Source organism: Geotrypetes seraphini, chromosome 5, assembly GCF_902459505.1.
Source record: "Geotrypetes seraphini chromosome 5, aGeoSer1.1, whole genome shotgun sequence".
Lineage (NCBI taxonomy): Eukaryota > Metazoa > Chordata > Amphibia > Gymnophiona > Dermophiidae > Geotrypetes > Geotrypetes seraphini.
The window spans coordinates 18,926,434-18,943,992 of NC_047088.1; the positions used below are offsets into that span (position 1 = coordinate 18,926,434).

A 17,559-nucleotide genomic window follows, 5' to 3' on the forward strand; every position below is an offset into this window, starting at 1 on the left:
TGCTCCAATCCCAAAATAGGTGATAGTTGAGCTTAATCCGAGGAAAAATCACCCGCAGATACCACTCCACTCTGCAGTGGAGCCAGTGAAGTCAATGCCAGCGGATCATCCACATTTTTGGACAAGGTGAGAGAACCGATCCTGCTCACTGTCAGGCTTAATGACGCCCCTTCCAAACTCCTTCCCGTGGAACCATCGGGACTGCCCAAAGCTGAAGGATCAGTTGTACATTGCTGGATGCTACAGCCATCCAAGATGGTCTGTTTCAGCCAGGTAGGCTCAGCCACGGCTGGAGGGTAAACCTTACGCTTCGCCTTTCTCTTCCCCATTGCTGACAGAAAATGCTCCGGACAGAGAAGCGTTCACAGCCCTGCACTTTCTAACATCATCTTGGTTCCTTCCGACACAAGAAACTAAAGTTTTTAGTTTTTAAGCTGCATACACATGGTGCTCATTGATTCAAAGTTTTAAATGAGTCTAACACAATCTGCCTTAACAAATGTAACCTTAACGGAGATAATAATAGCACCATTTCTCACACATATCACCGCCATCTTTCTCCCCTCCCCCTTTGAGCCTTCCATTAAGCCTGGGAACCTGAAATGTGCCATCAGAGAATCCACTTGGGTGGTGGCTGCAGAGTAACATAGTAACATAGTAGATGACGGCAGATAAAGACCCGAATGGTCCATCCAGTCTGCCCAACCTGATTCAATTTAAATTTTTTTTTTTTTTTTTTTTCTTCTTAGCTATTTCTGGGCGAGAATCCAAAGCTTTACCCGGTACTGTGCTTGGGTTCCAACTGCCGAAATCTCTGTTAAGACTTACTCCAGCCCATCTACACCCTCCCAGCCATTGAAGCCCTCCCCTGCCCATCCTCCACCAAACGGCCATACACAGACACAGACCGTACAAGTCTGCCCAGTAACTGGCCTAGTTCAATCTTTAATATTATTTTCTGATTCTAAATCTTCTGTGTTCATCCCACGCTTCTTTGAACTCAGTCACAGTTTTACTCTCCACCACCTCTCTCGGGAGCGCATTCCAGGCATCCACCACCCTCTCCGTATAGTAGAATTTCCTAACATTGCCCCTGAATCTACCACCCCTCAACCTCAAATTATGTCCTCTGGTTTTACCATTTTCCTTTCTCTGGAAAAGATTTTGTTCTACGTTAATACCCTTTCAGTATTTGAACGTCTGAATCATATCTCCCCTGTCTCTCCTTTCCTCTAGGGTATACATATTCAGGGCTTCCAGTCTCTCCTCATACGTCTTCTGGCGCAAGCCTCCTATCATTTTCGTCGCCCTCCTCTGGACCGCCTCAAGTCTTCTTACGGCTTTCGCCAGATACGGTCTCCAAAACTGAACACAATACTCCAAGTGGGGCCTCACCAATGACCTGTACAGGGGCATCAACACCTTTTTCCTTCTACTGACTACGCCTCTCTTTATACAGCCCAGAATCCTTCTGGCAGTAGCCACTGCCTTGTCACACTGTTTTTTCGCCTTTAGATCTTCGGACACTATCACCCCAAGGTCCCTCTCCCCGTCCGTGCATATCAGCTTCTCTCCTCCCAGCATATACGGTTCCTTCCTATTATTAATCTCCAAATGCATTACTCTGCATTTCTTTGCATTGAATTTTAGTTGCCAGGCATTAGACCATTCCTCTAACTTTTGCAGATCCTTTTTCATATTTTCCACTCCCTCTTCGGTGTTTACTCTGTTACAAATCTTGGTATCATCTGCAAAAAGGCACACTTTTCCTTCTAACCCTTCAGCAATGTCACTTACATACATATTGAACAGGATTGGCCCCAGCACCGAACCCTGAGGGACTCCACTAGTCACCTTTCCTTCCTTCGAGCGACTTCCATTAACCACCACCCTCTGGCGTCTGTCCGACAGCCAGTTTCTGACCCAGTTCACCACTTTGGGTCCTAACTTCAGCCGTTCAAGTTTGTTCAACAGCCTCCTATGAGGAACTGTATCAAAGGCTTTGCTGAAATCCAAGTAAATTACATCTAGCATATGTCCTCGATCCAGCTCTCTGGTCACCCAATCAAAAAATTCAATCAGGTTCGTTTGGCACGATTTACCTTTTGTAAAGCCATGTTGCCTCGGATCCTGTAACCCATTAGATTCAAGGAAATACACTATCCTTTCTTTCAGCAACACTTCCATTATTTTTCCAACAACTGAAGTGAGGCTCACCGGCCTGTAGTTTCCTGCTTCATCCCTGTGACCACTTTTATGAATAGGGACCACATCCGCTCTCCTCCAATCCCCAGGAATCACTCCCGTCTCCAGAGATTTGTTGAACAAGTCTTTAATAGGACTCGCCAGAACCTCTCTGAGTTCCCTTAGTATCCTGGGATGGATCCCGTCTGGTCCCATCGCTTTGTCCACCTTCAGTTTTTCAAGTTGCTCATAAACACCCTCCTCCGTGAACGGCGCAGAATCTACTCCATTTTCTCGTGTAACTTTGCCGGACAATCTCGGTCCTTCTCCAGGATTTTCTTCTGTGAACACAGAACAGAAGTATTTGTTTAGCACATTTGCTTTCTCCTCATCACTCTCCACATATTTGTTCCCAGCATCTTTTAGCCTAGCAATTCCATTTTTTATCTTCCTCCTTTCACTAATATATCTGAAAAAATTTTTATCTCCCTTTTTTACATTTTTAGCCATTTGTTCTTCCGCCTGTGCCTTCGCCAAACGTATCTCTCTCTTGGCTTCTTTCAGTTTCACCCTGTAGTCCTTTCTGCTCTCCTCTTCTTGGGTTTTTTTATATTTCATGATCGCCAACTCTTTCGCCTTTATTTTCTCAGCCACTAGGTTGGAGAACCATATCGGCTTCCTTTTTCTCTTGTTTTTATTGATTTTCTTCACATAAAGGTCCGTAGCCATTTTTATCGCTCCTTTCAGCTTAGACCACTGTCTTTCCACTTCTCTTATGTCCTCCCATCCTAACAGAGGAGCCAATGTTCAGTGGGTCTCAATCCTCTTCAAGGCAAACGTATGACTTATCTAGTTATCTTTACTCCTGGAAGAATTCTGCGCAACTGTGCAGCCCAGAATTTGTGCAAAATTTCCCGTCACAGAATTCTGCTCAGTACCGGCATCAGGTCTCTCTTCCCCCTCCACCACAGAGATTAACATAAAACTTGCCGTACTGGAACAGACCAAAGGTCCATCAAGCCCAGTATCCTGTTATCAACAGTGGCCAACCCACGTCACAAGTACCTGGCTTATGGACTTTTGTTTTAGGAAACTAACCAAACCTTTTTTAAACCCTGCTAAGCTAACTGCTTTCACTACATTCTCCAGCAATAATCTGGAAATTGGAACCTTGAGTGAGGTGATTAAATTTGCAGATGACACTAAACTGTTGAAAGTTGTTAAAATGCCTGTGGATTGTGAAAAATTACAGGCAGACCTTAGGAAATTGGAAGACTGGGCGTTCAAGTGGCAGATGAAATTTAATGTGGACAAATGCAAAGTGATGCACATTGGGAAGAACAACCCGAATCACAGCTACTGGATGCTAGGGTCCACCTTGGGGGTTAGTGCCCAAAAGGATCTGGGTGATCATAGACAATACAATGAAACCTTCCACCCAATGTGCGGCGGCAGCCAAAAAAGCAAACAGGATGCTAGGAATTATTTAAAAAGGGATGGTTAAGAAGACTAAGAATGTTATAATGCCCCTGTATCGCTCCATGGTGCGACCTCATCTGGAGTATTGTGTTCAATTCTGGCCTCCTTAGCTCAAGAAAGATATAGCGGTGCTAGAAAAGGTTCAAAGAAGAGCGACCAAGATGGTAAAGGGGATGGAACTCCTCTCGTATGAGGAAAAACTAAAACGGTTAAGGCTCTTCAACTTGGAAAAGAGACAGCTGAGGGGAGATATGATTAAAGTCTACAAAATTCAGAGTGGAGTAGAATGGGTACAAGTGGATCGATTTTTCACTCCGTCAAAAATTACACAGACTAGGAGACACTCGATGAAGTTACAGAGAAATACTTTTAAACCCAATTGGAGGAAAAAAATTTTCACTTAGGAATAAACTCTGGAATGCATTGCTAGAGTTTATGGTAAGAGCAGATAGCCTAGCTGGTTTTAAGAAAGGTTTGGCAATTTCCTGGAGGAAAAGTCCATAGTCTGTTATTGAGAAAGACAAGGGGGAAGCCACTAATTGCCCTAGATCGGTAGCATGGAATATTGCTACTCCTTGGGTTTTGGTCAGGTACTAGTGACCTGGTCAGGCCATGGTGAGAACAGGCTACTGGGTTTGATGGGCCATTGGTTTGACCCAGCAAGGCTATTCTTATGCTCTAATTCTTATGTTCTTATGTATTCTCAAGGAGGTGGGCATTTTCAAAAGCATTGTGTTTGGATGGGAGTCAAAGTCGCCTGTTTGGAGGACATGTCATTTCTTGGTAGGTGCTGTCCCCTTTCATGAGTTTGAGTATTGGAGCAAAGGGTAACAGAAAAAAGCCAGAATGACGAAGACCATCCCAGAAGTCTTCAGTGGACACCACTAGCCCCCAGGCCTTGAACTAAACATCAAAGTTGTCCTTCACCCCAACCAGCTACCTTCCTCTGTAAATGCAGATTACTGTGAGGTCAATATTAACCTTCTAGTTCCTGAAAAGCACAACCATTCCATTCGTCTCTGGGCTCACTGCGTCTCTCGTACACTGTTGATTAATACCCTGATTACTATTAAAGTTTGAAAGCAGAATATATTATCGATTGAAGTACTTTGTCATGGGCTTTTTAGTACAAGTCACTGGAGACTCCAACTAATTACAGAGTGTAATATGTGTGAGTACTTTTCAACATTAAACGGCATGGGGCTCCCCCTCGAGAAGTTCCAGCTGCCCGTTCCTCATTTCAAAGTGCCAGAGCTGTGCTAATTCAACATATCCCCTTATAAATTATGTTACTCTCAATCTGATTTATTAATAACTTGTTGAAAGCCTGTGAAATCCACAGCTACAATTTTGGCTACCTTGGAGGTCCTTTTTCAAAGCCATGGTGGATATTGGCCTTAGTGAGCCCTTACCCGGGTCTTTCTTTTCCACATGCTAAGGCCATTTTTTACTACATCCATAAATACCCCTCCCCCCTCCAATTTTCTATTTTTTTCTCATTAAGTTTCAAGTTTCAAGTTTATTTAACATTTGATGAATTGCCTATTAAAATTGCTAGGCGATGTACATAATCCAAGTACAGAAACAGAGAAACTAACATATTAACAATAAAATTACATAAAGTACATACTTGAGGTGGGAGGAAAGAAATTAAAAGTTACAATCTTGGGTTCAGAAAATAAGGTAAAAACAAAAGGTAAGGGGTTATAAAACCAAAGCACAATTTAAGAGGTGTCCCTAAAACAAATAAATTTCAAGTGTTAAAAGCATCGTTAAATAAATAAGTTTTTAAAAACTTTTTAAATGTTACAATGTCGTGTTCAATTCTAATATATTGAGGAAGGGTGTTCCACCATTGTGGTCCCATCACTGTAAACATGTCTGATCTCCTTGTCCCTATAATTTTCAAAGAGGGTACGGAAAGTAGATTTTGATCTGATGATCGAAGTGGGCGTTGGGTTTTGTATGGGATTAGTGATCTAGAAATAAATTGTGGTTCGTTAGATGCTAAAGTTTTGAAAATGAGAAGCATTATTTTGAACATTATCCTATGGCCAATTGGTAGCCAGTGAGCGTCTTTTAGTAGTGGGGAAACATGGTCATATTTTTTCGCATTATAAATTAATTTTATGGCCGTATTCTGTATTAACTGCAATCTTCTTTTTTCTTTCTGCGTAATATTAATAAGTAGAGCATTGCAGTAGTCAATTTTTGATATTACTAGAGAGTGAATAAGTATTTTTATTGAAGTTGAATTAAGAAATTTGGCGATTGAGCGAATCTGACGTAATTTAAAGAAGCAGTTTTTAACAATAAGTGAAATGTGTTCGTGGTAAATTAATTTATCATCAAGTACTACGCCGAGAATTTTGACCGAGGATACCAGATTGAGTGGGATGTTATTAAGGATGAACGGTTTTGAGAGTATTATGTCTTTTTTCCAATTGAATAACGTTGATTTAGTCTTATTGATGTTTAACGCTAATTTGTTTGAATTAAGCCAGTTTTGAATTTGTTCCAATTTATGGTTAATGGATGTAATTTCAATGTTATTTTCTGGGTCCAAGGGATAAATGAGTTGAATGTCGTCAGCGTATGAAAATGGAATGAAGCCTATGGACTGAAAGATTCCTAATAGTGGTGAGAGAAAAATGTTAAACAGTAGAAGGGGACAAAATGGATCCTTGGGGTATTCCAAATGATGAAGAATAAGAAGTAGATTCTTCATTGTTGAATCTGACAAAAGAAGTACGGTTAGCAAGATAAGAAGTAAACCCGTCAAGAACTCTCTCGTTTATTCCTATTTCTTCAAGCCTATTTAAAAGCAATGTGCTGATGTTGCCCTCGAGTGCACAGTAATTTTTAAAGATTAATGCAAGAACACTTTTGAGAATCGCTCATGAGCGTCAGAGAAACATAGAAGATGACGGCAGATAAGGGCCATAGCCCATCAGGTCTGGCCACTCTACTGACCCATCCCCAAGTCTACTATCCTAGGGATCCCACTCCTGGTGACAGGTTCCCTTGGCTTAACCCTCTAAGGCACAGTTCTTCAACCGCCGGTCCGCGGACCGGTACCAGTCCGCAGGAATATTTTCGCCGGTCCGCGCAGGACCGGCAAGATTGACTCATTTGAACTTCCTGCCGGTCCGCGCAGGACCGGCAAGATCAGCATCGGAAGCGTGCGCTGGGCCGGAGAGATCTTGGGGAGCCTCCGACAGTGGCTTTCTCCCCTCTCTGCAGCTCTCCTTTACTTCCCAGCGCAGCGATTCACGAAGGCAGCCTCGGGGCTTTTGCTGAGTCGCGGCTGCCTCTGATGATGCAACTTCCTCTTTCCTCAGAGGCGGCACGACCCAACAAAGGACCCGAGGCTGCCTTCGTGAATCGCTGCGCTGGGAAGTAAGAAGAGCTGCTGGGAGGGGAGAAAACCACTATCAGTCTGGGAAGCTGCTGGGCAGGGGAAAAAAGGGACAGCTGCTACTGGAAAGGGAGAAGGAGAGATGCTTCTGGGAGGGGAGGAGGGAAAGGAATCTGGGAAGCTGCTGGGCCAGGAAAAAAAAGGGACAGCTGCTACTGGAGAGGGAGACGGAGAGATGCTGCTGGGAGGGGAGGAAGGGAAGAGAGTTACTGCTGGACAGGAGGAGGAGGGAAGGGAGAATGAAAAAAGGAAGGAAACAGCTGGCAGAGAGATTAGAGGAGGGGAAGGGGAGACACAGGCATGAGAAAGTAGAGAGATTGATGATAGGAAGGGGTCAGCAGAAAAATAAGCAGAGGGACAACGATGATAGATCTGGTGTAGGAGAGATAAAAATGAAGAGAGCAGTGAAGCTGGAATGAATCATGTAAAAAGGAGAGAGGGGGCACAAGCTGGATGGAAAGGGGAGAGGGACATAGAAAGAAGACAGATACCATATGGAATGGGGAGAGGACAGACAGTGGATGGAAGGGGCAGATGCTGGATTGAAGAGACAGAGAGGGCATACGCTGGAAGGAAGAGAGTGAAAAAAAGATTGAAAGCAGAAACCAGAGACGACAAAAGGTAGAAAAAATAATTTTATTTCTATTTTGTGATTAGAATATATCAGATTTGAAATATATATCCTGCTAGAGCTGGTGTTAGACATAACTGGGGACTGCAAAACCCAGGCAGTGCTTCTTTAGCTTCCAGCTGTCTTAGGGCGCTCTCTGACCAGGGAGCAGTTGCCCTAGTTGCAATCCCCTAAAACCATTCCTGTCATGTGTGACTGCAATATTCTGTTAGCATGATATTTCTGTGTAGCATTCTGTAATAATTTGGCTTGTTCAGTTTTCTTGATAGTAGAGGGGATATATGTGAAGGGGAGGGGAGACAGGGGTTTTGTTGATCCTTGCTCTGAATTATTTGTATTTATAAAATGACAATTGTACAGAATATTGTTTCTTTTTATACTTTAATAAAATACATTCAATATAAAATCATAACTGAGGCTTGTGTGGATGGGATCAGATGATTTGTGGGGACCGAGCTCGTGGAGATGGGGCGGAAACGGGGTTTTTAAATTTTAGTCCTAGTAGTTTGCCGGTCCACAAAATAATTCTTTTTTTTCTGCCGGTCCACGGGTGTAAAAAGGTTGAAGAACACTGGTCTAATGGATCCCACAGGTATTCCTGTATAGAATTGTGTCTGTCCTCATGGACAGATGCTTAACCACCCCCGATTCTCTAACCGGCATCCATATCTAAAAGAAGGAATAGCCAACAATTGTTTTAGAGGAGAACGTAAACAGTGCAAGGGCCTGTAGACATGTAATGCAGTTGCAAGAGTCACAGGACCATCATCATTCGAAAGTTTGAAAAATTAATCACAAAATCTTGACGCCAACACACGACTCGCCTGGTAAGGAGTGCAACTTCTGCAAAATCGGTGTAATACGAGTGCTCACTACTCTTAAGAGAGTGCTGGCCTAAAACAATACCAACATGAGGATCACAGATGCGCTTTATACTGAATTTTAAAAGATTTTGTTTTTAACATTTTATGATGTTACGTTGCATCACATTTCAATGTGAATTAAGCAATATACGCCACTTAAGACTGTACAATAACGCGGAGACCAGCTCTGACTAAGCTGCAAGTGTAAAGCAAAGGACCTACTGGCACAAAAAAACCCCACCCTACAAAAGCCTGCAGTCATTTCTTCAGTCCCTGTGCTGAAATCCATGATAAAAGCAGCGTTGTGAGGCCGAGGGACTCTAAGGAATAAAAGACATGCCTTCATCATACTAGCTCGCTAACCTGCCACAGGAAAGCTATGAGTTTAGAAAGCTAGCACAGCGTTTGAGGCAGCTCTGGTCTGAAAAGAAAACAGTGCTTACACCCAGAACGATATTAGCTTAATTCCCGGCTCTCCAGGGGCAATATGTAACTATGCTAACAAGCAGTTGCCATGCCATGGCAAATCGCTCAGGGGAGACGGAACATACTTGAGAGAACGCGTCTATGTGAAACGACTGGAAAGCAGAAGCAATAACCGATCCAGCATCCCTTCTAGAGCCCAATGGATCACCATGAGGCCAGCAAAGAGAGGCACACGGGGAGGGGGGGGTGCTAGAGGCAGCTCCCAGGAGTACCTCACTTTATTGTCTTATTGAACCCCAAAGGGTTTCACGGAGCGGAGGAGATCTGATGAGAGGCACCTGGCAAGACACCGATTTCCTCAGCCTAGCAAGAGTGTCTGAATATCCCTCTCCTTGACGAACCATATGGTAAACATTCAGCCAGTAGTAGCCAGCTGGTGTTTTGAGCTGTTGCTGGCGTTATGCCCAGATAAGTCAATGCCAAGCCATGTCTGGGCACCAGCACTGAATATCCGGGTTTGTGTGACCAGATAAGGGCGATTTTCAGAAAGGCTAGTCATAGAACCACATGTGGATGTCCCAAGTGTGTGGCTTCTACTAATGCATTGTTATCGCAAACTGTGCACCTCCTGAGATTTCAGGTGTTCCACGAGACGCTGGCGCCGCCTCACGGCGAGAGGCACAACCCGTAGGCAATCAGCCAGCACCTCTCCTTCTCTCTGCGCGTATTCCCTGCAGGCGTCCCCACCTCCCCACGGGCGGCTCAGGGCCCGTCTGAAGGGCCTTTGCGCATGAGCGGATGTCGACGTGATGAGATCACAGATCACACATGGGCTTGATGCCAACGTCCATGCACATCCGGATGCCTCCAGCTGCGACCACTACGTTTAGTGTGCCGTCGATCAACAAAGTTTGCGGGACACTTTACTAATATTATGCCTGGCTGATAATGAGGGGGGATGGGGGAAGCATGCTAGACACATAAAAATATATGTGCCTTGGCTGAAATACAAGCCTCGCAAAAATGACATGCCCATAGGCGTAAGAACATAAGAACAGCCATTCTGGGTCAGACCAATGGTCCATCTAGCCCAGTTTCTAGGGTTGCCAGATTTTACATTCGTAACATCATCATTTGGGCTTCGAGTGACAGAGCCAGTTTGATCTCTTCCAGAATCAATTTTTGTTAGTTCTTCTGGCGGTCCACGGCGCGCCTAAAATCTTTCTCCAGCACCAAAGCTCAAATGAGTCAATCTTGTTTCCGTAGTGTCCAGCTTTTGCATCCGTAAACGACCACTGAGGAAGTGAGTGTGTGGACAAGTCTAATCTTCAATTGGAGTGTTACCTCCTTGCCTTTGAATTCTTTGTTCAGAGCCTTCATCGAAGAGCAACCAAGTGTTATTCTACGGAGTATTTCCTCCTTGCTAGTTGCTTCTTTGAAAACCCATCTGTTCAACATTTAATGTCCCGTATCCTCTCCTACTCTCCCTTCCCCTCCCACTTCCTCCCTCCCCCTCTTATCTCTCCTCCTCCCTACTGTCTCCCCTCTCCTCCCGTCCCTCCCCATCCTCTCCCCTCTCTTTAAAGTCGCCTTGAGCCTGTACAGGTATGAGCAATGCACAAAAAGCAGATTAGATTAGATTCTTTGTTCGTTCGTTTGTTCAAGTCACTTACCCCTCCGTTTTTTCAGGTACACACAGACTGTGAGCTCTTCAGGGACAAGGAGGAGAGTGTGGTGCAGTGGTCTGAGCTGCAACCTCAGCACACGGAGGTTGTGGGTTCAAGCCCCACTCTGCTCCCTGTGATCCTGAGCAAGTCACTTAATCCTCCACTGACTCAGGTACATTAGACAGATTGTGAGTCCACCTGGACAGACAGGGAAAATGCTTGAAGTACTGTACCTGTATGGAAACCGCTTTGTGTGTGGTTGTAAAACTACAAAAAAAAAAAAAAAAAAAAGGCGGTATACATGTCTCAATCAAAAAAAACCAAAAGGAAATCCTAGTGCACCTGAATATAATATACTTTCAGTTACAATTGAAAAAAAAACGCCTCAGCTAAAATCCAAAATTCCCCCTATGGCAACTCATACGCCCATCCACCAAGATGGCAGTGAACAAGCACAATCCTGGGAAAAGGACCAATATCCTACCCACAGTCCACCCTCTACAGCCAGCAGCTGTGAAATATCCTTATCGGTGCAGACAAGAATATCTAAGCAGATGGGAATCTGTCAATTGGTTCTTATCTGCCATCACCTACTCACTTGTGATTGTACACTTTATTACAATCCCGGCAACAATGAAAGAGAAGCAGGTCCACAGTGCTTCCTGCCAAGTTAACAGAACCCATGAGGTCTCTGGATAATTTAATATTGTTGCAATGAATGGAGTCACAGCTTGCAAAGAATATTTAAATTCTACAACCAGTTCGGCTACGACAACCCTAATGCAACAAATAAAAGGCACCGAGCCGCAAAGACTAATGTTTTTGTGGATGCTTAAAGGAGTCAAATTACCACACAATATATACAAAGATGATCAAACTGTATAGAATATCTTACTAGCATTTATACTCGTATATGTCTAAATCAGCAATTAGAAAAAGATATATTCAAATAATAAATAAAAAAGAATATTACAAAAAATACAGCTCTTCCCCCCCCAGATTCGTGGTTTCCCTACTCGCGAATTCAGTTATTCGCGATTTTTTATTTTCTTCTTTTTGCAGGCTGCCCAAACCTCACTGGACCTTACCTGGGGCGGGGCAAGAGCATTCGTCCCATGCTCCTGCCCCATGCAGAGTTGTCATCAAAATGGCTGCCGTGAGTTCTCGAGACTACAACGGGAACTCATGGCAGCCATTTTGATGACGGCTTTGCACGGGGCAGGAGCAAGGGAAGGTCGCTTCTGCCCCGCATCACCACTAGACCGCCAGGTAAGGTCGGGGACACAGGACGGGTGGGTCAGCGTCGGCCCCCAAAATTATTTGCGATTTTTCCCTATTCGCGGGCCGGTTCTGCACCTAACTCCTGTGAATATGGAGAGAGAAGTGTAATAAATTCAAATGGATGTTTTTGACCAGTGTTATTACCCTTAAACCCCTAATTAGTGTCTGGACGCCTGGGGTACTTTGAGGTCTTTTTTCTCTCCGTTTGGATGTTATTATACATCATAAGCCTTTTTTAGTGTTCTGCACCATTTGAATGCATTCTGATACAAACATCTATTGCAGTGGTTTTTAAACCTGTCCTGGGGGACCCCCCAGCCAGTCAGGTTTTCAAGATATCCCTAATAAATATGCATGAGAGAAATCTGCATGCCTCCTACATACTTTATAGGCAAATCTCACTCATGCATATTCATTAGGGATATCTTGAAAACCTGACTGGCTGGGGGGTCCCCCAGGACAGGTTTAAAAACCACTGCAATAGATGTTTGTATCAGAATTTTTTTTATTATTATTATGTTACTAGAACAAGGCTTTCTGTGCACACCAGGACACACCAGTCAGGTTTCAGGATACCCACAATGCATATGCATGAGATAAATTTGCACGCAGTCTCCATTTTACGTATGTTTCATACATATGTATTGTGGGTATCCTGAAAACTGAGCAGCTCGGTGCCCTGAGGACTGGGTTGAAAACCAGAGAAGTCAGTATTGAAATCCTAGTTCCCTGTCTGATGCTTCTTGAGACTTTGGGCAAGTCTGTAGCTCTCACTGACTCAGCTATCTATTTAAGACAGATTAGCATATGTTATCTACAGCAGGGTTCATAGGTTTAAAATGTATCCTGTGGCAGATAACATGCGCTAACATTTACTAAAGGGTCCCCTAAGCGGTCTGAGGGGTTCATAGACAAAAGCGCGCGCCGACAACCCAGCGCAGACAACTGAGCGCAAGACGGAAGCGCGCCAAAGAAAAACAGTATTTTAAGGAGCTCCGACAGGGGGTGTTGGTGGTGAACACCCCCCCCCTTAATAGAGATCACGCTGGCGTTGTGGGGGGTTTGGGGGGTTGAACCCCCCTCATTTACTGGAAACTTCACTTGTTCCCTTTTTTAGGGAAAAAGTGAAGTTTTCAGTATAATGGAGCCCTTTAAAATACTGTTTTTCTTCGGCGCTCTTCCGTCTTGCGCTCAGTTGTCTGCGCTGGGTTGTCAGCGCGCCTTTGTCAGCACGCGCTTTTGACCTGTCCCCGGTCTGAGGCATTGACTGCTTGCCCCTTAATTCTATTAATGCTACAGCCTACCTTTACTAAAAGTGTGCTAAAGTTACAAAAATGATAATTGAAGAGGTGAGCTCCAAAACCTTTTGAAATTAAATATTTTTCACAAATCAGTTCATATCAGAAACAGAATGTCTGTATAGATAGCCATTGGATACATGAAATTTGCACCGAAATGCATTTAGCCATATGGTCTACAATATTTAATGAAAACACTTTAGCTTGTGTTGAATAGAATTCTTGAAAATACAAAAATAAAATTGCATTTATCCACCTCTTCCTATCTAATAGGTTTTGGAACTCACCTCTTCCGCTACTGGCTCCAGCAGGCTGCTTCTGTGCCATTTCTTGATTAGGCCAGGGCAGGTGCTTATGTAACCCTGACATCTACCACTTTGCACAAGTCTCCCCAACATTTGGCCAGAGAAGAGAAAGCAAAATACAACCTAAGAGGCTGTGCTGTGGAGCATACTTACTGCACCTGAGATGCCCCAAGGCCTACAGAAATGCACATCTTGGTAACAACCCTGTTTAATATGTCCACACTCTGGGTCTCCCTAGTTTCAGGGGTCTCTTGAACTTCCGGTGCGGAAGTTTCATCACTTCCTCTCTCCTGGGCCATTCAAGCACATGGGTGGAGCAGAGGGACAAAAAGATGAAGCCAGTGATATAGGGAGCTCCGAAACGTCATTAAAGAGGTTACAAGGGGGAAGGGGTAAAACGCAGACCTCACGGACCTGACAGACCTCGCGGATCTAAACCCACACGGTGACATTTTAGCGCTGACGGATCCTAATATTTTTCCCTCCCTATGCTGAGACGGATCCGTCAGCTCTAAATTGTCACCAAGGTCTGTCAGAGCCAGAAACTACCTACAAGCGGCACGGACCTCAGATTTTTAAGAACGTGCGGGTTTAGATCCGTGAGGACTGTCAGGTCCGTGAGGTCCGCGTTTTACCCCTTCCCGTTACAAGGGGTTTAGGTCAGTTGCACAAAGTCTGTTTTTGAAAAAAAAAAAATTATAATAATCAGAATATGTCATATGCCTTTTTCAAACCAGATCAATTGGAAAGATTCCTGATAGACTGAGAAGTGGGTGTTCAAACTAAAACTTAAAATAGAAATATACAGGCTTTATTTTTTCCTGTTGGTTATGTATAAGAATGACTTCTTTCTCTCCCTTGATGTGGACTCATATTACTTTAGAATACTGTATGTACACTTCTCCCTCCCTATTTGCGGTTTCAGCATTCGCGGTTTCGATTATTCGTGGTTTTAAGCTTGTTGGCTCCTCCCCCCCCCCAAATTACTTCAGCTTGCATAGAGAAATCGCTGGTTCCAAGCGTTTACGGAGAAAATCGCCGATTCAAGGCACTTTCTTTACCGTGTTTTGCCTCTCCTTCAGGAACAGGCCAGGTCTCCCACTGTGGGGAAGGGGTAAACACGGACCTCGCGGATCTAAAACCGCACGTCCTTAAAAATCTGAGGTCCGTGCCCCTTGCAGTTAGTTTCTGGCTCTGACAGACCTCGATGACAATTTAGCGCTGACGGATCCGTCTCAGCATAGGGAGGGAAAAGTATTAGGATCCGTCAGCGCTAAAATGTCAACGAGGTCTGTCAGAGCCGCGGACCTCAGATTTTTTAATTTACTGGGGCTGCAGGAAAACGGTTTAAAGGATGCGTTTTAGAGCCACTCCAGCACTAGTCTCTGGCTCTGACAGATCTCGGTGACATTGTAGCGCTGACGGATCCTAATATTTTCCCCTCCCTATGCTGAGATGGATCCGTCAGCGCTAAATTGTCATCGAGGTCTGTCAGAGCCAGAAACTATGTACAAGTGGCACGGGCCTCAGATTTTTAAGGACGTGCGGTTTTAGATCCGCGAGGTCCGCGTTTTACCCCTTCCCCCCACCGTGTTATTCACGGTTTCACCATATTCACGATGGTTTTTAATAGAAAACAGTGAATAACATGGAAAAGTTACTCGCAGTTTTTCAGTATTTGCGGTTCTGTTAATCCCCTATCACCGCGAATACGGAGGGAGAAGTGTACTATAACTTGTTATATTTAAATAAATAAACTGATCATCGACTTAAATAAGTTTCTGGCACCCATGATTATGTTAAAAGCTAATGGCTCATTACTGGCTTTGTATCATTTGCTCATTCATTCGTCCTACAGAAGACCGAGTATAAAACCACCTCTCTTCATCTTAGCCACTTCCCAGACAACAGGAGCGCAGACGGTTCTTCCAAGCTCGACCCGACCCACAATGCAGGAAAAAGGGCCATCGGTACCGATTTCAAGCCAGAACACGAATTGTTCGATTCCGAGCAGAAACAAAGAAGCAATTGCAAGAGGGCAGGGCTGGCAAACTGCCCACCCGACACAGCAGAGTGGCAAACAGCTGGCACTCCATGCAAAGGGTTGCCATTCCCCCCAAAAAAGGGACAAGCCCTCCCCTGGGGACACGTTACACCCGACTAAAATCGAGGAGAGACCGCTGATCGATTGCAGCAGGCGCACAGGAGACAGCAGAACCGCAACGATACCGATGCCCAAAAGGGGCAGCTCCGGTGCGGTGGCATCAGCTGAGCCAACGGGACGCCCAAAGCAAAGACCGAGGCTGGGAATGAGACACCGAGCCAGAGCCCGAGCCAGATCCCGCCCCACCGTCAGAACAGCTGATCGCTTCCCGTGTGGCAGCCCCGATCGAGCCCTGCTGCAAAATGCCAGGCAAATGCCAAGGGCAGGGGAGAAAGCCACCTACCTTGGCGAGTGACAGCTCTTTGTTCAGCGATGGAGGCGGCCGGGAGGATGCTCCGGGCTCAGGATGCCAGATCCAGGCTCGCGCCTCGGCTTTGCATTGCTCCCCCCTCCCCGGAGGGGGGGGGGTTGTATTTTTGAATATATCCTTCAGCTCCTTCTTGTTCCTGCAGCGAGACGGAAGTGAACCTTTCCTGCGGTCGATCGAGCCGAGAGGCCGCTTAATTGCACCTGATGAGACGACCGCAATTCCCCTTGGCCTTTGTTCGCAATTTTCAGCCGTGCAAAAGTTTAGTACATTCCCCCCTGCTCTTCATCGGCGATAACGCGGGAGCGGAGCGGTGCACGATTTCAAGCTCTCGGAAAGGCTCACCTTGATTCTAGTGTGGGGGTGGTCTAACTTCTGAAGCAAAGCCATAGCCTGGGGGGGGAGGGGTCCCCCTCGGTGGTTCAGTTCAAGAGCTGGGGGAGGGGCGGATGGGGGAACCCTTTGCAGCTCCAGCTGGAGAGTAGGCGGAGATGGGGAGTTCCCTGCAGCAAAGAGAGAGAGAAAGAGAAAAGCCATAGGCAGCTGAAGGGAGTGAGCACAATAATGGACTTTTTGCTTCAGCAGGGGTGTCAAAGTCCCTCCTGGAGGGCTGCAATCCAGTCGGGATTTCAGGATTTCCTCAATGAATATGCATGAGATCTATTTGCATGCGCTGCTTTCATTGTATGCTAATAGATCTCATGCATATTCATTGAGGAAATCCTGAAAACCCGACTGGATTGCGGCCCTCCAGGAGGGACTTTGACACCCCTTGCATTATTAGGGCAATTGCTTTGTTTGCCCCACACCCACCCCCAAAAAGGCGTTCCACTTTAGAGGTCCAGAGGTAAAATGAATCCTACGGGAAGGGGTAAAACACGGACCTGACGGGCCTCGCGAATCTAAACCCGCACGTCCTTAGAAATCTGAGGTCCGTGCTACTTGTAGTTAGTTTCTGGCTCTGACAGACCTCGGTGACAATTTAATGCTGACGGATCCGTCTCAGCATAGGGATCCGTCAGCGCTACAATGTCATCGAAGTCTGTCAGAGCCAGAGACTAGTGCTGGAGTGGCTCCAAAACGAATCATTTAAACTGGTTTCCTGCAGCCCCAGTAAATCGGCTCTGACAGATCTCGGTGACATTGTAGCGCTGACGGATCCTAATACTTTTCCCTCCCTATGCTGAGACGGATCCGTCAGCGCTAAATTGTCATCGAGGTCTGTCAGAGCCAGAAACTAACTACAAGTAGCACGGACCTCAGATTTTTAAGGACGTGCGGGTTTAGATCCGCGAGGTCCACGTTTTACCCCTTCCCAAATCCTACCTATAAAACAGAACCCCCCCCCCTGAAATCGATTTTGCAGGGCTTGAACAAAAGGTGTGAGCAAAAGTGTGGGGTTTTAGCATATTTTATGCTACAGAACGAATTATTTTTTTTAACATGTATTGTTATGGGAAAACGCGTTTCACATAACGAACTTTTCGCATAACAAACTTGCTCCTGGAACCAATTAAGTTCGTTGTGTGAGGCACC

The 17,559-nt window shown here is 45.2% G+C and overlaps 1 protein-coding gene across 1 annotated transcript in view; it reads right to left on the minus strand.

Annotated features, from left to right (window-relative positions):
* Positions 1–16,328, minus strand: part of PAK3 (p21 (RAC1) activated kinase 3) — a 223,774-nt gene extending 207,446 nt beyond the window's left edge. The window contains exon 1 of the mRNA XM_033946560.1: positions 16,000–16,328. The gene's annotated coding sequence lies outside the window, so the exon portion shown is untranslated. The remainder of the gene's footprint in view (positions 1–15,999) is intronic.
* Between the last annotated feature and the right edge of the window lie 1,231 nt (positions 16,329–17,559).